Source organism: Salvelinus namaycush, chromosome 9 (genome assembly GCF_016432855.1).
Source record: "Salvelinus namaycush isolate Seneca chromosome 9, SaNama_1.0, whole genome shotgun sequence".
NCBI lineage: Eukaryota > Metazoa > Chordata > Actinopteri > Salmoniformes > Salmonidae > Salvelinus > Salvelinus namaycush.
In genome coordinates this window covers 46,784,268-46,809,556 of record NC_052315.1, presented here as the reverse complement: position 1 = coordinate 46,809,556, position 25,289 = coordinate 46,784,268, and the positions used below count along the sequence as shown (strand labels likewise).

At 42.1% G+C, this 25,289-nt stretch overlaps 1 protein-coding gene across 2 annotated transcripts in view; it reads right to left on the bottom strand.

Moving 5' to 3' along the window:
• immp2l (inner mitochondrial membrane peptidase subunit 2) overlaps window positions 1-22,619 on the bottom strand; it is a 168,982-nt gene extending 146,363 nt beyond the window's left edge. For both annotated transcript variants that reach the window (XM_039001555.1, XM_039001554.1), the window contains exon 1: window positions 22,550-22,619. The gene's annotated coding sequence lies outside the window, so the exon portion shown is untranslated. The remainder of the gene's footprint in view (window positions 1-22,549) is intronic.
• Between the last annotated feature and the right edge of the window lie 2,670 nt (window positions 22,620-25,289).

The window sequence follows — 25,289 nt, the reverse complement described above, 5'->3', positions numbered from 1 at the left end:
CTGCAGCAACGCACCCCCACAACATGATGCTGCCACCCCCGTGCTTCACGGTTGGGATGGTGTTCTTCAGCTTGCAAGCGTCCCCCTTTTTCCTCCAAACATAACGATGGTCATTATGGCCAACAGTTCTATTTTTGTTTCATCAGACCAGAGGACATTTCTCCAAAAAGTACAATCTTTGTCCCCATGTGCAGTTGCAAACCGTAGTCTCGCTTTTTTATGGCGGTTTTGGAGTAGTGGCTTCTTCCTTGCTGAGCAACCTTTCAGGTTATGTCGATATAGGACTCGTTTTACTGTGGATGTAGATACTTTTGTACCGGTTTCCTACAGCATCTTCACAAGGTCCTTTGCTGTTGTCCTGGGATTGATTTGCACTTTTTGCACCAAAGAACGAGTCTCTTTCCTGAGCGATATGATGGCTGCGTGGTCCCATGGTGTTTATACTTGCGTACTATTGTTTGTACAGATGAACGTGGTATCTTCAGACGTTTGAAAATTGCTCCCAAGGATGAATCAGATTTGTGGGGGTCTACAATTTTTTTTCTGATGTCTTGGCTGATTTCTTTTGATTTTCCCATGATATCAAGCAAAGAGGCACTGAGTTTGAAGGTAGGCCTTGAAATACATCCACAGGTACACCTCCAATTGACTCAAATGATGTCAATTAGAATATCAGAAGCTTCTAAGGCCATGACATCCTTTTCTGGAATTTTTCAAGCTGTTTAAAGGCACAGTCAATTTAGTGTATGTAAACTTCTGACCCACTGGAATTGTGATTCAGTGAATTATAAGTGAAATAATCTGTCTGTAAACAATTATTGGAAAAATCACTTGTGTCTTGCACAAAGTAGATGTCCTAACCGACTTGCCAAAACTAAAGTTTGTTAACAAGAAATGTGTGGAGTGGTTGAAAAACAAGTTTTAATGACTCCAACCTAAGTGTATGTAAACTTCCGACTTCAACTGTATATTGCTCACTTTATGTCTGCTGCAGAGAGAGCATGAGTAAACGAGTTTTGATCAGTCAGGGAAATAAATATGTTGGCTCACTATTTAAAAATAAGACGGAGAACAAGCTATTGGATGAAAAATACCAGAGTTTTGGCACAGTTACAGCCGACTAGCTAACGCTACCTTCAGTAGCAAAAAAATTATAATTATAAAAATGCGATATGTAACTGCATAGATGTTTTCCCCTCATCACTACTAGACAATAGGGTAAAACAGTATAGATCTGTAAACCCATTAGGATACTATTACCTGGTATCTGGGAACCAAAAGTCTAGTTACTCACTGAAAATGTCCCCATGCGTTTTCTCCATTCAGCCATGACAAGACTACAGAGCGAGGAGAGAGCGTGAATGCAGTATCAAAGAAAGAGTCAGAATAAGAAAGGTGAGACAGAGGTTATAGAGATTGAGGTATAGCCCGAGGTACCGGAGTTGGCTGATGGTATGTCAAGGTAACACACTGTGTGTGTGTGTGTGTGTGTGTGTGTGTGTGTGAGCATATGTGTGTGCGTGTGTGAGTGCACATAGGCTAATGCATGGGGAATCAACTTTTCCTCCCCACACTGAGCCATGACCAACCACCCTAAACCTCACCTGGTTCTTTTCCACCATAGGTTTTGTGTTTTCTGCCACTGGCCCGAAACATCTTCCTTTACAGTATTATCTGTAGGCCTATCAATCGTGCACAGAGTGCCTTAGCGTGGCATTGTTTACTGTGATGTGACAACTGCACTCAAGCACATTAAAAACTGAGCTCCACTGAGGGAAAAAGCCTTTATCAAGTCTTGAGGCAAATGCATTAATACTGTCGACACGGTGACAAACGAGTTAACGCACTACATCTCTCTTTGAGCATTTGTATTCATGTCAATACCCAAATGTGCAGGAGCAAGCTCTGTAACAAGCTGTGGCAATACACTAGACAGGTTATCATAAACAAGCATTTATCTGGTGATGTTATTCTATTGTGCTGCTCCGTAAAAGCGGGCATCTGAGATTTTGTTGCTGAAAAAGACAATGGACTGTAGTTGTTACAATGTCATGACAGTGTAGCTACCCAAGTAATCAGTTTATGAAGCCCATGTCTGAACATTTCCAAAAATACATTGGAACTAAGATTGGAACTAGCATAGGCCTAAGCCTTATGAAAACAGAGTTTCTAATTGGTGTCGCATACTCTGAAAAATACACAAAATGATGGAAAGTAAAATGGGGGCATTTCCATCTAAAAGGATCCATGAGCACCAACATGTGAAGCGCATGTCAAATTGAGAGTCAAATGAAAGCTAAGAGTCTATATTTCTTTTAAATGAAGACATATATACATTTTTCAACCATTTTCCATCCAAAACATTTGGAATAAGCTAAGTCTTTGATTTCTGGTCAAATAGATGGAAAAGGGGTCTTAGACAACATCTACCAGAAAAAGTATTCAAAGGTATTAGGGCCTCCCGAGTGGCACAGCGGTCTAAGGCGTCACTAAAGACCATGGTTCGATCCCGGGGTGTATCACAACTGGCCGTGATCGAGAGTCGCATAGGGCGGTGCACAATTGGCCCAGCGTCATCCGGGTTAGGGGAGGGTTTGGCCGGGAGGGCTTTACTTGGTTCACCTTTACTTGTCCTCCCTTTCACTGGCATACTGTTCTGTTCAGCTTAGGGATGTTAACAGTTAACCGTTAGTCAGTTAGCCGCCAAAAATAAATGTAAGTCTATAGGTTAATTTGCATACTTTCATGGAATTAAATTGGTGTCAGAATTAAACAATTCGTCAGTCCTAAAACCGGAATTATTATTTTGCCCAAAACAGTAATGTACAGTGAGTTTATAAAGTTAGAAAGTAGCCTGCTTAACGTCAACTAATGATGGCTCTGTCTCTAGTCAGAGTGAGCTATGAAAAGCCAGAGTGGAGACTTATCGCTAGGCCACTCAAAGATGCAGGCTGCAGCAGTGGAGCTGAGGGAGAGAGAGTAGAGACTTATCGCTAGGCCACTCAAAGATGCAGGCTGCAGCAGTGGAGCTGAGGGAGAGACAGAGTAGAGACTTATCGCTAGGCCACTCACAGATGCAGGCTGCAGCAGTGGAGCTGAGGGAGAGACAGAGTAGAGCAGCACGCAGCAGCTAACAACAGCTAAGCTAGAAACCAATAAAAATTTTCAACATTTTCTCTCCTGTTCTACTGGTTTATATAATCTTTCTTTCATTGTCCAAAAGCATTATCCTAGTCCTATTAACAACCCATCCTAGTTGTTGCATATTTAGATTTCCCCTCTTTCTAAGTTTCTAATGGAGATGTTCATCTCTGCCACATGAAACCCAGGGCCGGCGACATTAAATTTCACAGGGGGGACAACTATGGAACCTGTGTGTGCACGCACTTGCACAATTTTTTTTAATGGGTGTTACAGTAAAGACCATAGTTGGCCCGTGAGTTTTAAATCTGGGGATGCTTACAATTTATCCTACCATTTCTACCGATCTGCGTGCCAGTTATGATTTCTGACAGGTGTATAAAATCGGTCACACAGTCATGCAATCTCCATAGACAAACATTGGCAGTATAATGGCCTTCATGGTTCGGGATAGGCCTCTTAGTTTCAGTGAAGGGAAATCTTAACGCTATTTGGCAATTTGAATGCACAGAGATACCGTGACGAGATCCTGAAGCCCATTGTCGTGCCATTCATCCACCACCATAACTTAATGTTTCAGCATGATAATGCACCCCATGTCGCAAGGATCTATACACAATTCCTGGAAGCTGAAAATGTCCCAGTTCTTCCATGGCCTGCATACTCACCATACATGTCACCCATTGAGCATGTTTGGTATGCTCTGGATCGACATGTACGACAGCGTGTTTCATTTCCCGACAATATCCAGAAACTTCGAACAGCCATTGAAGAGGAGTGGCACAACTTTCCACAGGCCATAATCAACAGCCTGATCAACTCTATGCGAAGGAGATGAAGCAAATGGTGGTCACACCAGATACTGACTGGTTTTCTGATCCATACTGTACCCCTACCTTTGTTATGCATCTGTGACCAGAGAAGGGAGAAACTCCCCAAATACAGGTGTGCCAAGCTTGTAGCGCCATACCCAAGAAGACGCAAGGCTGTAATCGCTGCCAAAGGTGCTTCAACAAAGTCCTGAGTAAAGGGTCTGAATACTTACCGTTCAAAAGTTTGGTGTCACTTAGAAATGTTCTTGTTTTTGAAACAAAAGCAATTTTTTTGTTCATTAAAAAAACATCAATTTGTTCAGAAATACAGTGTAGACATTGTTAATGTTGTAAATGACTATTGTAGCTGGAAACGGCAGATTATTTTAATGGAATATCTACATAGGCGTACATTATCAGCAACCATCACTTCTGTGTTCCAATGGCACGTTGAGTTAGCTAATCCAAGTTTATCTTTTTAAAAGGCTAATTGATCATTAGAAAACCCTTTTGCAATTATGTTAGCACAGCTGAAAACTGTTGGTCTGATTTAAAGAAGCAATAAAACTGGCCCTTTAGGCTAGTTGAGTATCTGGAGCATCAGCATTTGTGGGTTCAATTACATGCTCAAAATGTCCAGAAACAAATAACTTTCTTCTGAAACTTTTCAGTCTATTCTTGTTCTGAGAAATGAATGCTATTCCATGTGAGAAATTGCCAAGAAACTGAAGATCTAGTACAACGCTGTGTACTACTCCCTTCACAGAACAGTGCAAACTGTCTCTAACCAGAATAGAAAGAGGAGTGGGAGGCCCCGGTGCACAACTGAGCAAGTGTGTCTAGTTTGAGAAACAGACACCTCACAAATCCTCATTAAATAGTACCCGCAAAACACCAGTCTCAACGTCAACAGTGAAGAGGCGACTCCGGGATGCTGGCCTTCTAGGCAGAGTTGCAAAGAAAAAGCCGTATCTCAGACTGGCCAATAAAACGAAAATATTAAGTTGGGCAAAAGAACACAGACACTGGACAGAGGAACTCTGCCTAGAAGGCCAACATTTATTTAAAAAATGTAATAAAAAGAAGCAGCTTGCTTGTTTAAGGCTAAATTGATTTTGGAATTGGAACCAGATTTTAAGGGAGTTCTTGACAATGGGATTCAAAACATGGGTGCCTAGGTTCATGGGCAGTGGGGAGACAGGAGAAGTTGGAAGGCTTGACTGTAACTCCATGATGGCCCAAGTTGGACCATCCTAGTTTTCAAATGTAGAAACTCAATAAACACATTTAGATATATTTGTTGACCAGTAGTAGTGTAAAAGATTGGGACGGCCCAGTCCGCCTGTGGGCTTAGGTCTCTCTAGATATAACTTTCTCATTCGTGGATTTGACTTTTTCCAAATGAAGTTGGAAATGTAGCTGTCCAGTTGTTTGAACATCGACTTTGGCAAAAAAGTGGGAATCATTTGGATTTAGTACAATCTAGGTAGTACAGTCATCAACACAATTAATGCGACCTGCTAATGAAATGGGAAGAGACGACCACCTAATGAAATCCTGCTTAGTGGGCTCCAAGAGTGTTTTGAATTTATGTTTAAACAAAGCCTTAAATGAGCATCACCTTTATCCCCAAATAAGTAAAGACCTGATGCTCCACCTTAAATGGGAAATTGGCATACCCAATACCTTCTGCTAACTGATTAATGGGGAGGAGCACACTTTTTGTTAGGTTTAACATAACCAGAGAATGTTCCAAAACCTTGTAGCATGTCCAAGAGATAGGGTATAGACTACACAGGGTTAGAGACGTATAAAATAAGACCGTCTTTAGTCGCCCTTTAGTATTCCCTTAAACCTCTCCTCCGGGCGCAGGGTGATAGCAAGAGGCTCAATAGCCATATCAAATAGGAAAGGGGATAAACAGCAACCCTGCCTGGCCCCCCTGTGGAGAGGGAAGTAGCTGGAGGTAACATTTTTGTTGCAAACAGAAGCCACTGGGGACGAGTACAAATTCATAATCCAGGAAAGGAATGACGGGCCAAACCCAAATCTCTCTAGTACTGTAAATAGATATTCCCATCAACCCAGTCGAAAGCCTTCTCAGCATCAAGAGAGATTACGACCTCTGGCTGTCGAGTTGAGTGCGCAGAATAAAGAACATTAAATAGCCACCGCATATTATAGAAAAATTGCCTACCTGAGATAAATCTGGTTTGGTTAGAGTTAATTATATGAGGCATCACTGTCTCTAAACGGCATGAGAGGACATTAGTGAGAATTTTATAAATCGCAGCACAAAGGCTTATAGGGCTGTATGAGCCACAGTCTAGGGGATTCTTGTCCTTTTTAAGCAAACCCAAAATAGTCGCCTGGGTAAGTGTCTGGGGCAGTTTCTGACTAGAAAGGATTTCATTGTACATTGAGCTGAGGATAGGGGATAGTTTAGAAGAGAATGTTTATAAAACTTAATAGGGAAGCCATCAGGCCCAGGAGCTTTACCGCTCTGCATGGACTGGATCGCCAGAGTAGCTTCATCATCACTTATTCAGGTATCCGTGTTAGTTTGTTCATTTGAATTGAGACGGGATGTCCAGATTGTCTAGAAATGCATGCATCTAAGATGTGTCAGGAAGAGCCTCTGATGAGTAAAGAGCAGAGTAGAATTGCTTAAATTGATTGTTGATTTGTTTGGTATTGGTAGACGTTAAATCAGAAACAACACAGATTTCAGGTATGGTGCTGCTTGCAGCGGATTGTGGAAGCTGGTGAGATAACAACTTGCCAGCTTTCTCTCCGTGTTCATAAAATGTCTGACTCGACTTAAACAGAAGCTGCTCCGTTTGTTTAGTGGAAAGATTGCCAAATCATGATTGGTGTAGCAGTCTCTCTTCAGGAGTCAGAGAAGAGGCATACCTGTTGTCCACATCTAGAATGAGTTGAGATAGCTCCCATAAGCGTTTTGTGCGCTCTTTATTGTCATATGCCGTGTATGAAATAATTTGGCCCCTTAGATATGCTTTTAACGACTCCCACGCAGTAGAGTGAGACACGTCGGGTGCAGTTGGTATGTATAAAGATATGTCATTTTTAAAGGCATTCCAGGATAGTAGTAGTGCCCGGAAAGCGGATATCTAGCAGGACAGGGCTATGGTCTGAGATAATGATGCTGTGATATTGGCTATTAGAATAATTATATTGTCCAGCAGGAAAAAGTAAATCCTAGAGTATGAGTAGTGGACTGGAGAAAAAAAATGAGTACTGTTTAGCAGTGAGATTGCTCCTGGCTGCCCCTCTGGCCTTAGCACCAAAGTTGGAGTGAAGTATTTGGTCTACCCATCCTCTCTTTAGTTTATCATGGTCGCTGGACCGGAGATGGGTGTCTTGGAGAAAAATTATGTCCGGACTTAAAGACTTAAGATGAGCATAAACTCGGCTACGCTTGACCACATGGTTAATTCCTTTTAAGTTCCAGCTGATAAAGCAAGTGGAGCCTGGAGTATGTGAATTAGGCATTCATGTTGTTTTTTTAAAAAGTTTTTCTTTATTTAACCTTTATTTAACTAAGCAAGTCAGTAAAGAACAAATTCTTATTTACAATTACGGCCTACAACGGCCAAACCCAGACGACGCTGGGCCAATTTTGCGCCGCCTTATGGGACTCTCAATCACGGCCGGTTGTGATACAGCCTGGATACGAACCAGGGTGTCTGGAGTGACGGCTCTAGCATTGAGATGCAGTGCCTTAGACCACTGCACCACTCGGGAGCCCCCAACCTAGAAATGAATGTTAGTACAATCACATGGCCAGTGTAAGAAAATAAAGAAAATTTAAAAAACTAAAATACCCAGGAGAAAACCTTGGACCCCAATGCTGGTCTTCCCCCTGTTGGAAGGCTGCATCTACCTCTCCTAGACCAGAGCAAAATATTACCATGTTAAACTGAACCTCAGTAGAGATCTATCCAGGGCCAACATAATGTAGTTTAAACATAGCGAAAGGATTCTGGAGGGAACCACCTCAGTTCTCTCATGTATCTTATGCATATATAAAAAAAGGAAGTATACGTGACTAGGCTAGTTCGTACCGTGCCACCTAGCCCTGGGGCTGTCCAGCCGCAGCTAGTTTTAAAAGCTAATTGTGCCATGTACTGTAAATAAAATACGATTCAAACTATATTGTCCTTGTGAGAATATGTCACCATATGGCTAGAGTAGGGGCAGGGCCAGAGTATGGACCTAAAATGGCTAGTTAGTCATATGTCGCCTATTCTCCTGTGGATGTAGGTGCGCGACGATGTATTCTTTGGCCCTTGTTGGGTCCACGAATGTCTTCTGCTCGCCGGAGGGATTAGTGATCTTCAGCACTGTTGGGTAGAGAACGCCGAACTTGGTGTCCAGACAGTGATGTAGGAGCCCCCTCACCTTGTTGAAGGCTGACCTCTTCTACATGACTGACGATAGCCGGGTGACTTGCTTTTCCAGTGTCACCACTTTGTCAGAGTAAGTATTTGCGCCGCTTTCCGAGCCTTCCGCATTTCTCCTTCTCCCAAATCCAGTCAGCTGATTTCTGAAAGACCTGCAAAATCTGGACCCCTACAAATCAGCTGGGCTAGACAATCTGGACCCTTTCTAAAATTATCTGCCGAAATTGTTGCAACCCCTATTACTAGCCTGTTCAACCTCTCTTTCGTGTCGTCTGAGATTCCCAAAGATTGGAAAGCAGCTGCGGTCATCCCCCTCTTCAAAGGCGGGGACACTCTTGACCAAAACTGCTACAGACCTATATCTATCCTATCCTGCCTTTCTAAGGTCTTCGAAAGCCAAGTCAACAAACAGATTACCGACCATTTTGAATCCCACCATACCTTCTCCGCTATGCAATCTGGTTTCAAAGCTGGTCATGGGTGCACCTCAGCCACGCTCAAGGTCCTAAACGATATCTTAACCGCCATCGATAAGAAACTAAATCTGTGCAGCCGTATTCATTGACCTGGCCAAGGCTTTCGACTCTGTCAATCACCACATCCTCATCGGCAGACTCAATAGCCTTGGTTTCTCAAATGATTGCCTCGCCTGGTTCACCAACTACTTCTCTGATAGAGTTCAGTGTGTCAAATCGGAGGGCCTGTTGTCCGGGCCTCTGGCAGTCTCTATGGGGGTGCCACAGGGTTCAATTCTTGGACCGACTCTCTTCTCTGTATACATCAATGATGTCGCTCTTGCTGCTGGTGAGTCTCTGATCCACCTCTACGCAGACGACGCCATTCTGTATACTTCTGGCTCTTCTTTGGACACTGTGTTAACAACCCTCCAGACGAGCTTCAATGCCATACAACTCTCCTTCCGTGGCCTCCAATTGCTCTTAAATACAAGTAAAACTAAATGCATGCTCTTCAACCGATCGCTGCCTGCACCTGCCCGCCCGTACAACATCACTACTCTGGACGGTTCTGACTTAGGTATTTGTAGTTGTCCACATAATCTAGGTGTCTGGTTAGATTGTAAACTCTCCTTCCAGACTCACGTCAAACATCTCCAATCCAAAGTTAAATCTAGAATTTGCTTCCTATTTCGCAACAAAGCATCCTTCACTCATGCTGCCAAACATACCCTTGTAAAACTGACCATCCGACCGATCCTCGACTTCGGCGATGTCCTTTACAAAATAGCCTCCGATACCCTACTCAATAAATTGGATGCAGTCTATCACAGTGCCTTCGGTTTTGTCACCAAAGCCCCATATACTACCCACCACTGCGACCTGTACGCTCTCGTTGGCTGGCCCTCGCTTCATACTCGTCGCCAAACCCACTGGCTCCAGGTCATCTACAAGACCCTGCTAGGTAAAGTCCCCCCTTATCTCAGCTCGCTAGTCACCATAGCAGCACCCACCTGTAGCACGCGCTCCAGCAGGTATATCTCTCTGGTCACCCCCAAAACCAATTCTTCCTTTGGCCGCCTCTCCTTCCAGTTCTCTGCTGCCAATGACTGGAACGAACTACAAAAATCTCTGAAACTGGGAACACTTATCTCCCTCACTAGCTTTAAGCACCAGCTGTCAGAGCAGCTCACAGATTACTGCACCTGTACATAGCTCATCTATAATTTAGCCCAAACAACTACCTCTCCCCCTACTGTATTTATATAATTTATTTTGCTCCTTTGCACCCCATTATTTCTATCTCTACTTTGCACATCTCTTTGCATTGCACATCTCTCTCTCTACTTTGCAAATCTACCATTCCAGTGTTTTACTTGCTATATTGTATTTACTTCGCCACCATGGCCTTTTTTTTGCCTTTACCTCCCTTATCTCGCCTCATTTGCTCACATTGTATATAGACTTATTTTTCTACTGTATTATTGACTGTATGTTTGTTTTACTCCATGTGTAACTCTGTGTTGTTGTATGTGTCGAACTGAAGAACTTGTTCTCAACTTGCCTACCTTGTGAAATAAAAAAAATGAAAATATTCAGACAGGTGTCCTGTTTCGCCAAGTCTTCTTTAACGGAGTCGATCTTTGTGTTGACCTCAGTGGCGAGAGTGGCTATTTGTGAGGATAGGTCAGTGGATAGTGACTCCACCTTAGCCAGCACAGTCTGTTCAGACTTAATGATAGACACAATTACCTTGGCTAGGTCGGGGGGGGATCAGAGTCCATGTCAGTGTCCGGTGAGTCCGAGGCTTTAGTAGAGGCCTGCTCATTTGTGACTCGCGGCCGTTGTTTTGACATTTTACAATGAAAAGGCCAAAAATGTGTGGTGGTTAATTTCTTTACTATCAAATGAGGAGAGACACATTTATCACACAAGTCAGAGTTAAACTTAAACTAAATATTTAATCACTTATTAATAAGGGAGCAGGTCAATACAACGCACACATATAAAGTGAATCGATTGAGTGCTCTACGATAATGATGGCTGTTTGAGACAAAAGTACAAAAGGTATTTTATTGCCAAGATACACCCCTTTCAACCTACATGACGAACAACAGATGTATAGAACGGGTCACAAGGTTAAGATATGTATGAAAGATACTTATAATTCACAGCAGACCGTATCTGCTGTAAAAACAGTTCTCTTTCCCTGGTACCGTATAGAACATAAACATTAACTCATGCTCTGGAATGTGGTCTCTTTAGGTTTTATCACCCAAAAGACATGGTAAATCTCCTGTCAGTGTTATCTCCCAGAGGCCCATCCTCAGTAGAACACACACAGGTGAGCCTTCTACCAACCCTTTATTCTGTTGCATAAAACAACCATTTGATGCAATAATAGCATTATAACATAATCTTGTAATTTCCACCATAAATGTCAGAAAAAAGTGAGTTGGGTTTGATTCCTAATTAAATGTTACAAAATTAACATGGTAGGAAAGGTGTTGGTCAAGTATTAATAGTTAATTGTTCTCAGGAGCACCGAGAAAACGCGTCTTCACATGTTGCTGCTCACCAGCGCCCCCGTATTAATAGAATATTGACTGCATTAACAGAAATTACAGTACCAAACAAACGTTGTAGATTACAAATGATGGTAATTAACTTTAAAATGTACTACTGGTGATACTGGTGTGCCATCGCCGCAGCCACCGCAATGGATTAGTCCAATCAGACGGGCATGAATCAGGTGTCTCGTGTGCCATATAATTTTTTTATAGATATATTTGCCACTGCTCGACTAAAGAAAATCTTGGTCAAACAGCCAATCGACCGGTCGAGTAAATGAGGTCAGCCCTATAAAACAGTATGTAAAAACTATTAAAGTGAAAAGTGTTCTATTATTAAAGTGCAGTGGTGGGCCGTCAGGGCCAGCAAGGCCTTCTCTGCTGGCCTAAACATCATCAGAATATAATTTTTTTTTAAATATATTTTCCCACAAATATGTATTAAATTATTCCCCAGAGTAAGAGTTATACTCTTCATTTCATAGCTTTCCTCTTGGTTGCACTGCTTCCAGCCCCAGGTTGAGATTTGGAGGGCTGGTCTTTATGTTAGATCTTTTATCCAATCATATTCAGCCATCATGTGTTGCCAGGGGTCTAAAATCTGCCCTCAGGCCTTCAGAATCAACAGTGCGGGCGCTTGTAGCTTATAGTGAATGGAAATGAAAATTTAGTGTCAACCAATCAGCTTTAGAGTTGGCTATTGTACGCCTGCTGGCTGGCTCCAGTGTGACACAGGAGCCAGCTAGCAGGCGTAGTGCGTGCACGTCTTTTGATTGGATTACCAATATTGAGAGGCAGGTCCTATGGGCAGGTCTATGCAGATCTAGGAAACTGAATTTGATGAATTAATTCGCGTACTACTAAGCTGTTTTTTTAACCCACAATGGCGGAAGGAGGAGAAGATATCGATTTGGTCGAGGATATAATTATAACGCCATTCTCAAGACGAACTTTTCAAGAAAAGTTAGACATTGTAAGGAGAGGTCGCCCGACGCCGACGCTACAAAGCCTGTCACAGGCGGGAAAGGGGTTCCAACTACGAGCGCTATCAATGGCTCACAGGCTCCGGTGCTTTTGAAAACTTTTGGGGACACCGGAGTGGATCTACAGCTCAACGAACAAGCGCGCAGGGCAACGGAGCTGCACAATGAAAAGGTGAAGGGAAATATTGAAAAGACTCATTGATTGTGTCATGTTTTTGGGTAAACACTGTTTACCCAAAAATGTCAATTTGTCAATTTCAAGGTGACGCAACGCCTGGTTATACTGCGTTTCTGTCTAAATGTATAGTGTCTAGAGCCATGGCATCATAATGATGGTAATAAGAGGTGGATTAATTCGGGTGGGACTGTGTAGTACCTCACTGAAGGCCCAGGCCCCAGGCACGCCACTGTTAAAGTGACCAGTGTTCCATGTACACTACCGTTCAAAAGTTTTGGGGTCACTTAGAAATGTACTCGTTTTCCATGAAAAAAATACATGAAATGAGTTGCAAAATGAATAGGAAATATAGTCAAGATGTTGACAAGATTATAAATAAATGATTTTTAATTGAAATAATAATTGTCCTTCAAACTTTGCTTTCGTCAAAGAATCCTCCATTTGCAGCAATTACAGCCTTGCAGACCTTTAGGCAATCTAGTTGTCAATTTGTTGAGGTAATCTGAAGATATTTCACCCCACGCTTCCTGAAGCACTTCCCACAAGTTGGATTGGCTTGATGGGCACTTGTTATGTACCATACGGTCAAGCTGCTCCCACAACAGCTCAATAGGGTTGAGATCCGGTGACTGTGCTGGCCACTCCATTATAGACAGAATACCAGCTGACTGCTTCTTCCCTAAATAGTTATTGCATAGTTTGGAGCTGTGCTTTGGGTCATTGTCTTGTTGTAGGAGGAAATTGGCTCCAATTAAGCGCTGTCCATGGGGTATGGCATGGCGTTGCAAATTGGAGGGATAGCCTTCCTTCTTCAAGATCCCTTTTACACTGTACAAATCTCCCACTTTACCACCACCAAAGCACCCCCAGACCATCACATTGCCTCCACCATGCTTGACAGATGGCGTCAACCTCCAGCATCTTTTCATTTTTTCTGCGTCTCACAAATGTTCTTCTTTGAGATCCGAACACAAACTTAAATTTGTCTGTCCATAACACTTTTTTCCAATCTTCCTCTGTCCAGTGTCTGTGTTATTTTGCCCATCTTAATCTTATTTTTATTGGCCAGTCTGAGATTTGGCTTTTTCTTTGCAACTCTGCCTAGAAGGCCAGCATCCCGTAGTCGCCTCTTCACTGATGACATTGAGACTGGTGTTTTGCGGGTACTATTTAATGAAGCTGCCAGTTGAGGACTTGTGAGGCGTCTGTTTCTCAAACTAGACACTCTAATGTAGTTATCCTCTTGCTCAGTTGTGCACCGGGCCTCCCACTCCTCTTTCTATTCTGGTTAGAGCCAGTTTGCACTGTTCTGTGAATGGAGTAGTACACAGCGTTGTACAAGATCTTCAGTTTCTTGGCAATTTCTCACATGGAATAGCCTTCCTTTCTCAGAACAAGAATAGACTGACGAGTTTCAGAAGAAAGTTCTTTGTTTCTGGCCATTTTGAGCCTGTAATCGAATGCACAAATGCTGATGCTCCAGATACTCAACTAATCTAAAGAAGGCCAGTTGTATTGCTTCTTTAAATCAGCACCACAGTTTTCAGCTGTGCTAACATAATTGCAAAAGGGTTTTCTAATGATCAATTAGCCTCTTAAAATGATAAACTTGGATTAGCTAACACAAAATGCCATTGGAACACAGGAGTGATGGTTGCTGATAATGGCCATAAATAAATCAGCTGTTTACAGCTACAATAGTCATTTACAACATTAACAATGTCTACACTGTATTTCTGATCAATTTTATGTTATTTTAATGGACAAAAAATGTGCTGTCTGGGCCGGCAGCCTTAAATGTCTTACTCACGTCGGCCACGGAGAACAATAGCTCACAGGCCTCGGGAGCGGCCCGTGTTGGTGGCACTGTGTTATCCTCAAAGCGGGCAAAGAAGGTGTTTAGCTTGTCCGGGAGCAAGACGTTGGTGTCCACGACATGGCTGGTTTTCCCTTTGTAATCCGTGATTGTCTGGAGTCCCTGCCACATACGTCTCGTGTCTGAGCCGTTGAATAGTCATCACTGAAGTTCCTTCATAGGAGCCGCTCTTTCATAGGTATAATTCCGTGGGCTTTGTTCAGATAATGCATGTTATAACAACAAGATGCCCAACGCTTCATGCCCAGCATGCTCTCTTCATGCGCTCTTCACCCGCAAAGTTTTTGTCGCATCCTATACTACACTTGTCCACTCCATAGCTGCTTTATCCATTGGTGAAGTAATTTAGTGTAGAGCTAAATGTTTTTTTTAAATGCCAATTTCAGAGGTTTATAAAGGAACAATATAAACCGTTCGAACCGGTTCAGAACTTTATTTTGCTGGTCGGAACAGTGGAACGGAACAACAACAACAAAAAATGGCTCTGTTCAGAATGAAACGATTGGAAAATCATTTTGGTTCAAACCCCTGCTGCTTCATTACATAGTGAAAAAGACTGGTCCCCAGACGACAGTTAACATTCCACTCCTTGCCACTCCTGTCATTTTAAATGACAGAAGTGGCATGTAACAGCTGAACAGAGATGGCAACCAGGCTACAGTAGTTGCATGTTCAATAATATGAGATGATAGGCTCGCTATTATCGCATGAAAAAAAATTTAAAAAGCTCTTATTGTAACATTTCTGTTTCATGCACAGTATATTCCGTTGGTCACGTCATTTTACTGTTTGGAACGAATTTAACCATAAAAACCATTGGGCACACACAACAAATGCATTTCACAAAGGCCCCATATTCAGATGCGTGATAAAGTAGATCCGTTGTTGTGTTTTCCCCATTGTCTCTACCCTACATCAAATGATGAGTTCTATTTTGCTACAATTGGATTTCCAGGGCTCTGTGTATCATATCAGCCAATGAGTAATGTTCACACAGGAAAGGCATTTCAGACCAATAAATCCACCAGGGATGATACACTAAGGCACCAAGGGATACTGATTACAGCCAGACGTCACTAGCTTTCCCCAAACTCTCTGCAGTTCTGCCGTCGCAGCATTTCTCCTCAGCTTTACCGGGAAAGCACTCCAATCCCCACAAAACCCATGACCCGGAGAAGGGGCTTGATTAGAGCTTGAAAAAAGCCATAGCTTGGCTGTAGCAACAGAATGAACTGGAGAAAAGGGCAGGGTACCAACCAAGACTTTACAATGTCAAGACCATGCATAATACTGAGCAATGTATCAAACTTCAGAATCAATTAAATGTAGGTAATGAATGCTGTAAGGTCAAATAACCTCAATGATTGATAATTTCTTTGGATGACATTTAGGCTACAGGAATATCAGCAAACAAACACTGATGCGAGAGATGAAGTCAGTAGCCTACCTAGAAGCAAAACAATCGAGCCAAGTACCAGCTGCTCTCTCACTAAACCATGCCTACAGTATGTTGCACTGGGAAACGTAAACATTTGGAGCACAGCATAAACAGATGACCTCTAACACACGTAGGGCTACAATCACTGCTCATCTCTGGTTTGTTTTAGCTAAGGCTCATGCAGTTTCATCAAGAGAACACTCATGAATACACAGATGAGTACTGAGTACTGTAATCATGGGTATTAGCATTTCTCTGGGATCCCAAAGTTCAAATGTAATGGCTTACAAAAATACTAAACTTCCGAAAAATAAAAACAGTAACTATTTGGTAAATCGGCTACGAAGACAGTATTTTTCTAGATGTTTAAGACCCCTGAAGCAACATTCAGAGCTTCAAACAGCAACGCATTTGAAATCAATAATCACCATTGTCATGTGGGGGAGTGAGGGCAACAGAGCTAGGCGCCTAGCTAGTAAGGGGAAAGGGAATACCTAGTATGTTGCACAACTGAATGCATTCAATCGAAATGTGTCTTCCGCATTTAACCCAACCTCTGAATGAGAGGTGCGGGGGGGGGGCCTGCCTTAACCGACGTCATCGGGGAGCAGTTGTTGTTAGGGGTTAACTGCCTTGCTCAAGGACAGAATGGCAGATTTTTTCCACCTTGCCAGCACGGGGATTCGAACCAGACACATTTCAGTTACTGGCCCAACACTCAACCGCTAAGCTACTGGCCCAATGCTCTTAACCACTAAGCTACCTGCCGCCCATATAGCCTAAAGGAAGCGAAACATTGGTCTGAGAGCTTGCCATGCAAATCTCACCACAACCAGGCCTGTCGTCAGTTAGCCCATCTCACCAGTCCTGAAAGGTTCAGTGGGTTCAGACTCTGCATGGACTACACCGAAAGAAACAGCCTCATAACACGCAAACAAACAAATAAGTCAACTTTGTCCAGTGTGCTCAAAAACACCAACTATTTCTCTCTCCATATTTTCACCAACTACAGGACTAAAGCACCAATTAGAGAATCCCATTATCAATGAGAGACCCTTTTTTTCACGAGAGACCCCAGAGAGAGAGAGACAGCACACCACTGAGAGCCAGCCAGCGAGCAGTAGATAGACTTTTCCTGATGAGTGCTTAATTAAAGACAAGAGTCCTCCGCAGATGGAGAAGTAGCACCTCACTGCCTCCGTCTGTGACTACCACTATCGCTCTGCTCAGCAGGCAGGGTCCATGTGGCCAGTCCACACAGCGAGCTGTGTGAAATGGTGCATGGCAGATGTATGTATCGTTCCTCGAAGAAGGGGGGGAAATGTCTGCTTTGCTGACGCCATATATTTAATCAATCTTTTTTCATTTGTGATTCATATATTGTATTACAATCTATTTTGAGTAGTTAGGCTGGGTGGTGGTATAGTCTTCAGAAGTCTTCAAAAGGTTGTATAAAATAAGTTGTATACCGACTAATCCCTTTACCCTAATCACTGTTTATTCATCTCCTCCAGACACCGAGCAGCCTGGTGTGATGTAGGGCAGGACCATGGTCGCTCAGCCAAAACTAAGGTGATTAATGGAGCTCATGGGTACTGCCCAGGCCCACAAATGGGATTTGTCTCTCAAGCAGAACATCAGACTCACTGTCTGCCTGCACCTGGAATGAGCATTACAACAAATCCCAGCTTCTGATACCTTGGGCAGTCAATGGGGAGTTTGAGGTCAGTGCCAAATGTAGGCTAATCACTATGAAGGGTATAGCCTACTTATTTTGAGACATAATACTGTAAATACCACTCAGAAGTGTAGAATAAATCAAATGTGACTCGTTTTAGGAAACTAGGTGTATGTCGCACGTCACTACTTCACAGGAGCGGAATTTGAACGTAAACATTTATTTTTTATAAAAATGCGTATTTTGACAGAATTGCCTTGTGCAACATGTGAACTTTCATGTGGCTTAATAACAACCTTGTATTCCATTCATAAATACGAAGAAAATTGTTAAATTACGAGCCTAGTTGGTTTAGCCACAGAAAAAGACAGGAACCTTCCTGCTAGCCATGATTGGCTGAGATAATGGATGGGCTGGACATGCTGGGAGAGGAGTTTGGATTTGTCTGCCATGTAGCATGCTTCGGTCTAGAACGTGAGCAGGTCAGTATGTGTTGACAGTCCTTTCTACCGCGCCATTTTTGAAAGATATAACGTTAGCCATCGAGAACTACAAACGTTTTGCTACTTTTCTCAATATTAATGCCCTAAATTTAACAGATGCTTTAGATAGATCAGTTGGAAAAATGTATGGGCTACTTTCTGCACACGCCACGGTCAGTGTGAAGCAGAGTGACTTGACACAGCACTGGCCAAACAAGATGTAACTACAAACAAAACGGAGTTAAATTGTTCCAGTCTGCCATGAAGCGTTCCTACATGTATACGGGTAAGAGTCTAGCTATATTTTCAGATAGAAGTTTCAAATTTTGTGAGAAAGTCATTTTTATTGCAAGTTAAAGCTTACTGTTAGTTAGCTAGCAGACGTTAGCTTGCTGGCTCGCTAGCTAAAGTTACGTGTATGATCTGTGTAGTAATATTATTTGAATTAGAAACCATTTGCATTGCTAGTTATAGCCTAATGTTAGCTAGCTAACATTGAACCTAGTTTGTTAGCTTTAGCTACCTGCAGATTCCTACTACAGCTATGATCATTTTGTTTTGGTAGTAGTATGAGTTGGGATTATGCCGGTTTATTGTTTAGCTAGCTAGCTACATGTCTAAACAAAAGACCACTCTGGCCAGATTATTACATAACCCATCAAATTAGCCATGCGTGTCTGGGGATGATTACGGCCATCTATTGTATTTCATGAACATGTGTACATGTCTAGACAATAGTGACCCATCCACTTAGCTAGATGTGGCTGGGCGGGTTGGTTATAGCATTTCTTTCACATGACCCATCAATTTAGACAAGTGTATAGGGTAAAAGTAATCTAATAATGATAAAATATTTATCTGGACACTTTCTGTTTATGATATTGCTACTATGCAAGTAACCACTTCACTGTAACGTTTAGAGCTTCTGTATTCTGTGCATGTGACAAATAAACTTAGATTTTATTTGATGTAGCATGTGTTTACCACATGGCCTCATATGTGAATCCTTAAAGAGATGGGTGGGCTAAGGCTTAAGAGGGTTTTAAACGATGCTGAATAGGTGTAGACAAAGAAGAGCTCTCCAGTAGGTGTACCAAAATATTCAAGGCCATTTTCTCAAAAGTGGGGTTACAAGTTTATCAACTTTCAAAATCAGAATTACTTTCCAATTGTTCCTCAACTGTAGTGTATGATATACCATTTTCTAGCTCTGAGTCTCTACTTTTATCCAATGTAAGACCGAATCGAGACGGTCGTTCACAAATGTACCCTCAGTCATTATTGATGCAGCAGGGAAATAATGCCAGAGAAAACAATCTGATTGGTTGCTGCAGGGGCCAGGCACATAAATATTTTCATGTGAATTAGCCCACTTGATCATTGCATGATGTTTACTAGCTGACTAAAAACTCAACGATTTACGATGGAGTTGAGCGGCGACTAGTGTGGGCAGACTGGATCTCCGTTGTCGCATAAAATTAAGTTTTTATCAAAAACGACTGATTTCAGCACCCAAAGAATAGCCCCCAATTACACAGAACAATGTTGTGTGTAATTATGATGTTGGAATGCCTAGATGATTATCAAGGACCTCAGCCACCCGAGCCACGGCCGGTTCAGCCCGCTACAATCCAGAAGGCGAGGTCAGTACAGGTGCATCAAAACAGGGACCAAGAGATAGAAGCTGTTCTTCAATCTCAAGGCCATCAGACTGTTAAATAGTCACCACTAGCCTGCCTCCGCCCAGTACCCTGTATTGAACTTTAGTCACTGTCACTAGCCGGCTACCACCCAATTAACTCTAACATGCACCATAGAGGCTGCTGCCCTATGTACATAGTCATGGAACACTGGTCACTTTAATAATGTCACATACTGTTTTACCCACTTCATATGTATATACTGTATTCTAGTCAAGGCCTATCCTATTTAACTATTGCTGTACATACAGTGCCTTCGGAAAGTATTCAGACCCCTTTACTTTTTCCATATTGTTACATTACAGCCTTATTCTAAAAACGTATTAAATCTATTTTTATTCCCTCAATCTACACACAATACCCCATAATGCCAAATGTATTAACAATTTAAAAATAAAATTTACATAAGTATTCAGACCCTTTACTCAGTACTTCATTGAAGAAAACTTTGGCAGCGATTACAGCCTCAAGTCTTCTTGGGTATGACGCTACAAGCTTGGCACATCTGTATTTTGAGAGTTTCTCCCATTCTTCTCTGCAGATCCTCTCAAGCTCTGTCAGGCTGGATGGGAAACGTTGCTGCACAGCTTTTTTCAGGTTTCTCCAGAGATGTTCGATCAGGTTCAAGTTCGGGCTCTGGCTGGGCCACTCAAGGACATTCAGAGACTTGTCCCGAAGACACTCCTGTGTTGTCTTGCATGTGTGCTTAGCGTCGTTGTCCTGTTGGAAGGTGAAACTTCACCCAAGTCTGAGGTCCTGAGTGCTCTGGAGCAAGTTTTCATCAAGGATCTCTCTGTACTTTGCTCTGTTTATCTTTGCCTCAATCCTGACTAGTCTCCCAGTCCCTGCCTCTGATAATTCCATTCCCACAGGATGATGCTGCCACCACCATGCTTCACCGTAGGGATGGTCACAGGTTTCCTCCAGATGTGACGCTTGGCATGTGACGCAGAGCTAAAGAGTTCAATCTTGGTTTCATCAGACCAGAGAATCTTGTTTCTCATGGTCTGAGAGTATTTAGGTGCCTTTTGGCAAACTCCAAATGGACTGTCATGTGCCTTTTACTGAGGAGTGGCTTCCATCTGGCCGGTCTACCATAAAGGCCTGATTGGTGGAGTGCTGCAGAGATGGTTGTCCTTCTGGAAGGTTCTCCCATCTCCACAGAGAAACTCCAGAGCTCTGTCAGAATGACCATCGAGTTCTGGCCCTTCTCCCCCAATTGCTCAGTTTGGCCGGGCGACCAGCTCTAGGAAGAGTCTTGTGGTTTCAAACTTCTTCCATTTAAGAATGATGGAGGCCACTGTGTTCTTGGAGACCTTCAATGCTGCAGAATTTTTTGGGTACCATTCCCCAGATCTGTGCCTCGACACAATCCTGTCTCAGAGCTCTACAGACTATTCCTTCGACCTCATGGCTTGGTTTTTGCTCTGACATGCACTGTCAACTGTGGGACCTCATATAGACAGGTGTGTGCCTTTCCAAATCATGTCCAATCAATTGAATTTACCACAGGTGGACTCCAATCAAGTTGTAGAAACATCTCAAGGATTATCAATGGAAACAGTATGCACCTGAGCTGAATTTCCAGTCTCATAGCAAAGGGTCTGAATACTTATGTAAATAAGGCATGTTTTTTTTAATTTGTAATAAATTTGACAAAAATTCTAAACCTGTTTTGCTTTGTCATTATGGGGTATTGTGTGTAGATTGTTGAGGATTTTTTTTAAATCCATTTTAGAATAAGGCTGTAACATAACAAAATGTAGAAAAAGTCAAGGTGTCTGAATACTTTCCGAAGGCACTGTATACTACTCTTCAGATATACTACATATTATATCCATATACTGTCCATATTGTCTATAAATTCCATAGATACACACTTCAGACATTGCTCATCCTCATATTTCTATATTTTTTACTTTTTAGATGTGTGTGTATTGTTACATATTACTGCACTGCTGGAGCTAGACACACAACCATTTCGCTACACCGGCAATATATCTGCTGAATATGTGTATGCGACCAATAAAATGGGATTAGATTCGGAACTCCAGTCCGCCCACACAAGTCACCGCACTAGTCCATCATAAATCGTGGAGTTGAGTTTAATCGGCTAGATGTTCACTCACCACTGGTGCGTTTTTTATGCTACTCTACTGCAATAGGGCATTGTAGTATGAAGAGTGCCTTGTTTTTTTTATAATGAAATTGATCACGTTTACCTTATCACGAAAGAAAATAACTACACTATTCAATGTTGTTGTCATGGGGAACTTGGAATGGCATTCATTGAGCAGTGACCACCACAACATTGCCATCACGTGCTATTTGCATTTGATTGTGAAAATATAATAAAATGCACAATTGTTTTCATTTGTGTAGGTGGGGTTAGACTCTCCGATGGTAAACAATGTGCCACAGAGTCCCCTGTCTTGGTCAGCAGCACTGTGCACAACATGTGTGTAACATACTTTTCAACACTGATGACAGCTTCGGACAAAAGCGTGACAGTTTATTACAAAGAAATATAAATAGTTATTTCATATATTTGTGCCACATGTTTGAAATAAACCAATCCAGTCACCTCGCGACCTCATCACTGCACGGATTATGTCACGTTAGCTAGCTAGCTAGCTAGCTAGCCAAGAATCACGCGTGCACTAGCTGCCAATGTGCATTGAAAGCAAACAAGGCCAATCTCCTACTACTAAAACAGGAAAAAATATAACCAATTTCCTTCTCTTTGAGACTTTCTATTCCTCTTAAAATCCTTCGTTCTCACTCAACAGCAGCCTACATTCATTTCACCTACCAGAAATTTGACTTCCGTGCTCGTTCTCCTATCTGTCACTTCTGGAACACCCACCAGCACTCCTCCAGGTCCTAGCGAGAGCCTTTTTTAGTTCTGTGCGTGGCATTTTCTTTCCGTCTCCTCTGTTGCTGCTATGTTGACTTTACTTCATATATGGGTGCTTGATCTGATCATAAAAATATCTCCTCTATATTAAAGACCCAGTGCTGTCAAAAACCTGATTTTCTTGTGTTTTATATACATTTCCAAACTACAAGGTTGAAATAATATTGTGAAATTATGATAATGCCCTTTTAGTGTAAGAGCTGTTTGAAAAGACCACCTGAAATTTCCGCCTGTTTTGGTGGGTTGGAGTTTTGGCCTGCTGGTGACATCACCAGGCTGTAAATTAGTTAATAGACCAATAAGAAAGGGAGTTCCAAACCTCTCTGCCAATAACAGCTAGTTTTCAGTTTTCCCCTCTCTCAGACCCATCCCAGACAGTCCTAGCTAAATTCTTGCTTGAGAAATTGCTCTTTGCTAAGAAGCATTTTTTTTAACCATTTTAATTGAAAACAATCACAGTAGGGTACTTAATTGTTACCCAGAAATAATTTGATATTGAGATAAAAATGGCTGCATCGGGCCTCCGCAAAACTACCTATGAGAACGGGGTTTATGGGAAATCGTGTTCAGATCTACAAATAAAAGACCAAATTCTTGCCAGAGGGGAATCCAAAAACACCTGTACACAGAGAGTTACAGTATGCAGTGAAGCTTTAACATTTATAAACCCTAGAATGTATTGTTGTATTAGTGAATCTACAAACATGCTGATTTTTATGTTTTCTATTGCTAGAAAGTTATCAAAAACTTTTGAACTAGTGGTGCTCTAATTTGGGCAGATACTTATGGGTTTAATAAAAGGAACCGATTGAAGAGCGCTCAGAACAGGACACTATCATTCTTATCTCTTTTGGGACAGAACATACTGTACTCTCAGCTGAATGTCTTAAATGGCCTATGAAGATAAATTGGGTATTGGCTACAATATCTCCTCATTCACATGCTTAGAGCTATGGAAATACAAAAGGAGTGAATTATTACTCACACAGCACTTTCATCCTGACTCCTTAAACCATTTAAGATGAGAAATTGAGCCTCACAGCTACAGTATATTGGAGGCCTGGGTGTCAAATAAGAACTTCTTAACTGAGAGGGGAAATGGGCGATAACGAAAGTATTTAATGAAGTATGCAGAAGTAAATGTGCCAATTAATAGCTAGAGCAGATAACTTTTGTCCTCATTGGAGATTCAGCCCTGAATCTTGTTGAGCATTTGATTAAGTTTAGCGATAAGGGTTGTGACAAATGTCCTTGGACAGAGCCTTGGAGAGGTATAGGTAGGCTTATTGGTTAGGAATGAATGGATGAATAGAGGCTGGAGGATGCTCTACAGTTGGATTTGTTTACAGAGCCTATCAGATTCTCATAGCGGTTGTCTTTGATCATGCTGGAGTAGCTGCAGGGTGGACATCATCTCCACACAGAGCTACCAAAGGCAAGGTCAATACAGACATGAGTTTTCCCTGATTCTATGAACACTGCACAACAGTTTAGAGTTGGTATCTACAGGGAACATATTAGTTTCTCAATTAATGTTCAGAATATTTATTTTTATTGAGGATCACCTGGAAATAGGTAACAGGAGAGTGCCTACGACTTGAGCTACACACTCTAAGAATAGTTCCATATATACTGTTTATTTATTATATCAAAGACTTCACTATACCTCCACATGACATGAATTATAATAGCAGGCTGTCATCTAGACATCTTCATGTGTGTACAACAGAACTAAGCATTTAACACGATATGAAAACATTATGTAATGAATGACGTCCGCTATAGATGGCTTACAGGAATACATTAAGTATTCAACAGAGAATTCATGTGAGTGAATGGCGATGTGACTCAATGATTTAAACTTGGCAAATGGCACAAAGTGTACACTGAAGCCAACCAGTGCTGCTCAACTTACCCTCTGAACACAACATAAGAGCTGTTTACAAAGAAAGTAATCAATTACTTTCCAGTTGTTGGTTGGGTGTGTAGAAGTAAACAGATTAATAAGCTCAGCATTAGCCTGAGAAAGAAGTCACTCATAGTCGAATAGACTAGAGGGTCGATAAGAAGCACAGTGTTAAATGGGGGCATCATGCATGCACTTATCTTCTCCAAATGTGAATTTAGATGTATAAGGCTTCACTGATGATACAGTCTGTATTTTCCTTGAGGGCTTAATTAAAATTTTACAATCTAAGAGCCATTATCAGTCCATAGCCCTGCAGTGCCATCAACACCGTGGCCACTTTACCTATCAGTCACCATATTTGTTAGGGAACAACATATCAGACATAAACGGGATGTGTTTCTCTAGGGGGCTATATGGCATGATATCCAGCCATAAGTTGTGTCACAGAGAGCATGCTCAATGGAGTAATGTCTGTGTCCCAAATGGCACCCTATTCCCTGTATATAGTGCATTACCTTTGTACAGGGCCTATAGGGCTCTGTTCAAAAGTAGAGCACTATAGTTAAAATGACATTTTGGGACTCAACCCATGAGTTACAGTAGCTGGTTACTTAGCATGCATCAGCGCTGTCTCTAAAAGGGAAGGAGCATGTTTTTGGACACTGGCAGAGTCAGACACTGACCCACATGGGTGGTTCTGCCCACACATTTGAGTCTGCAGACTTC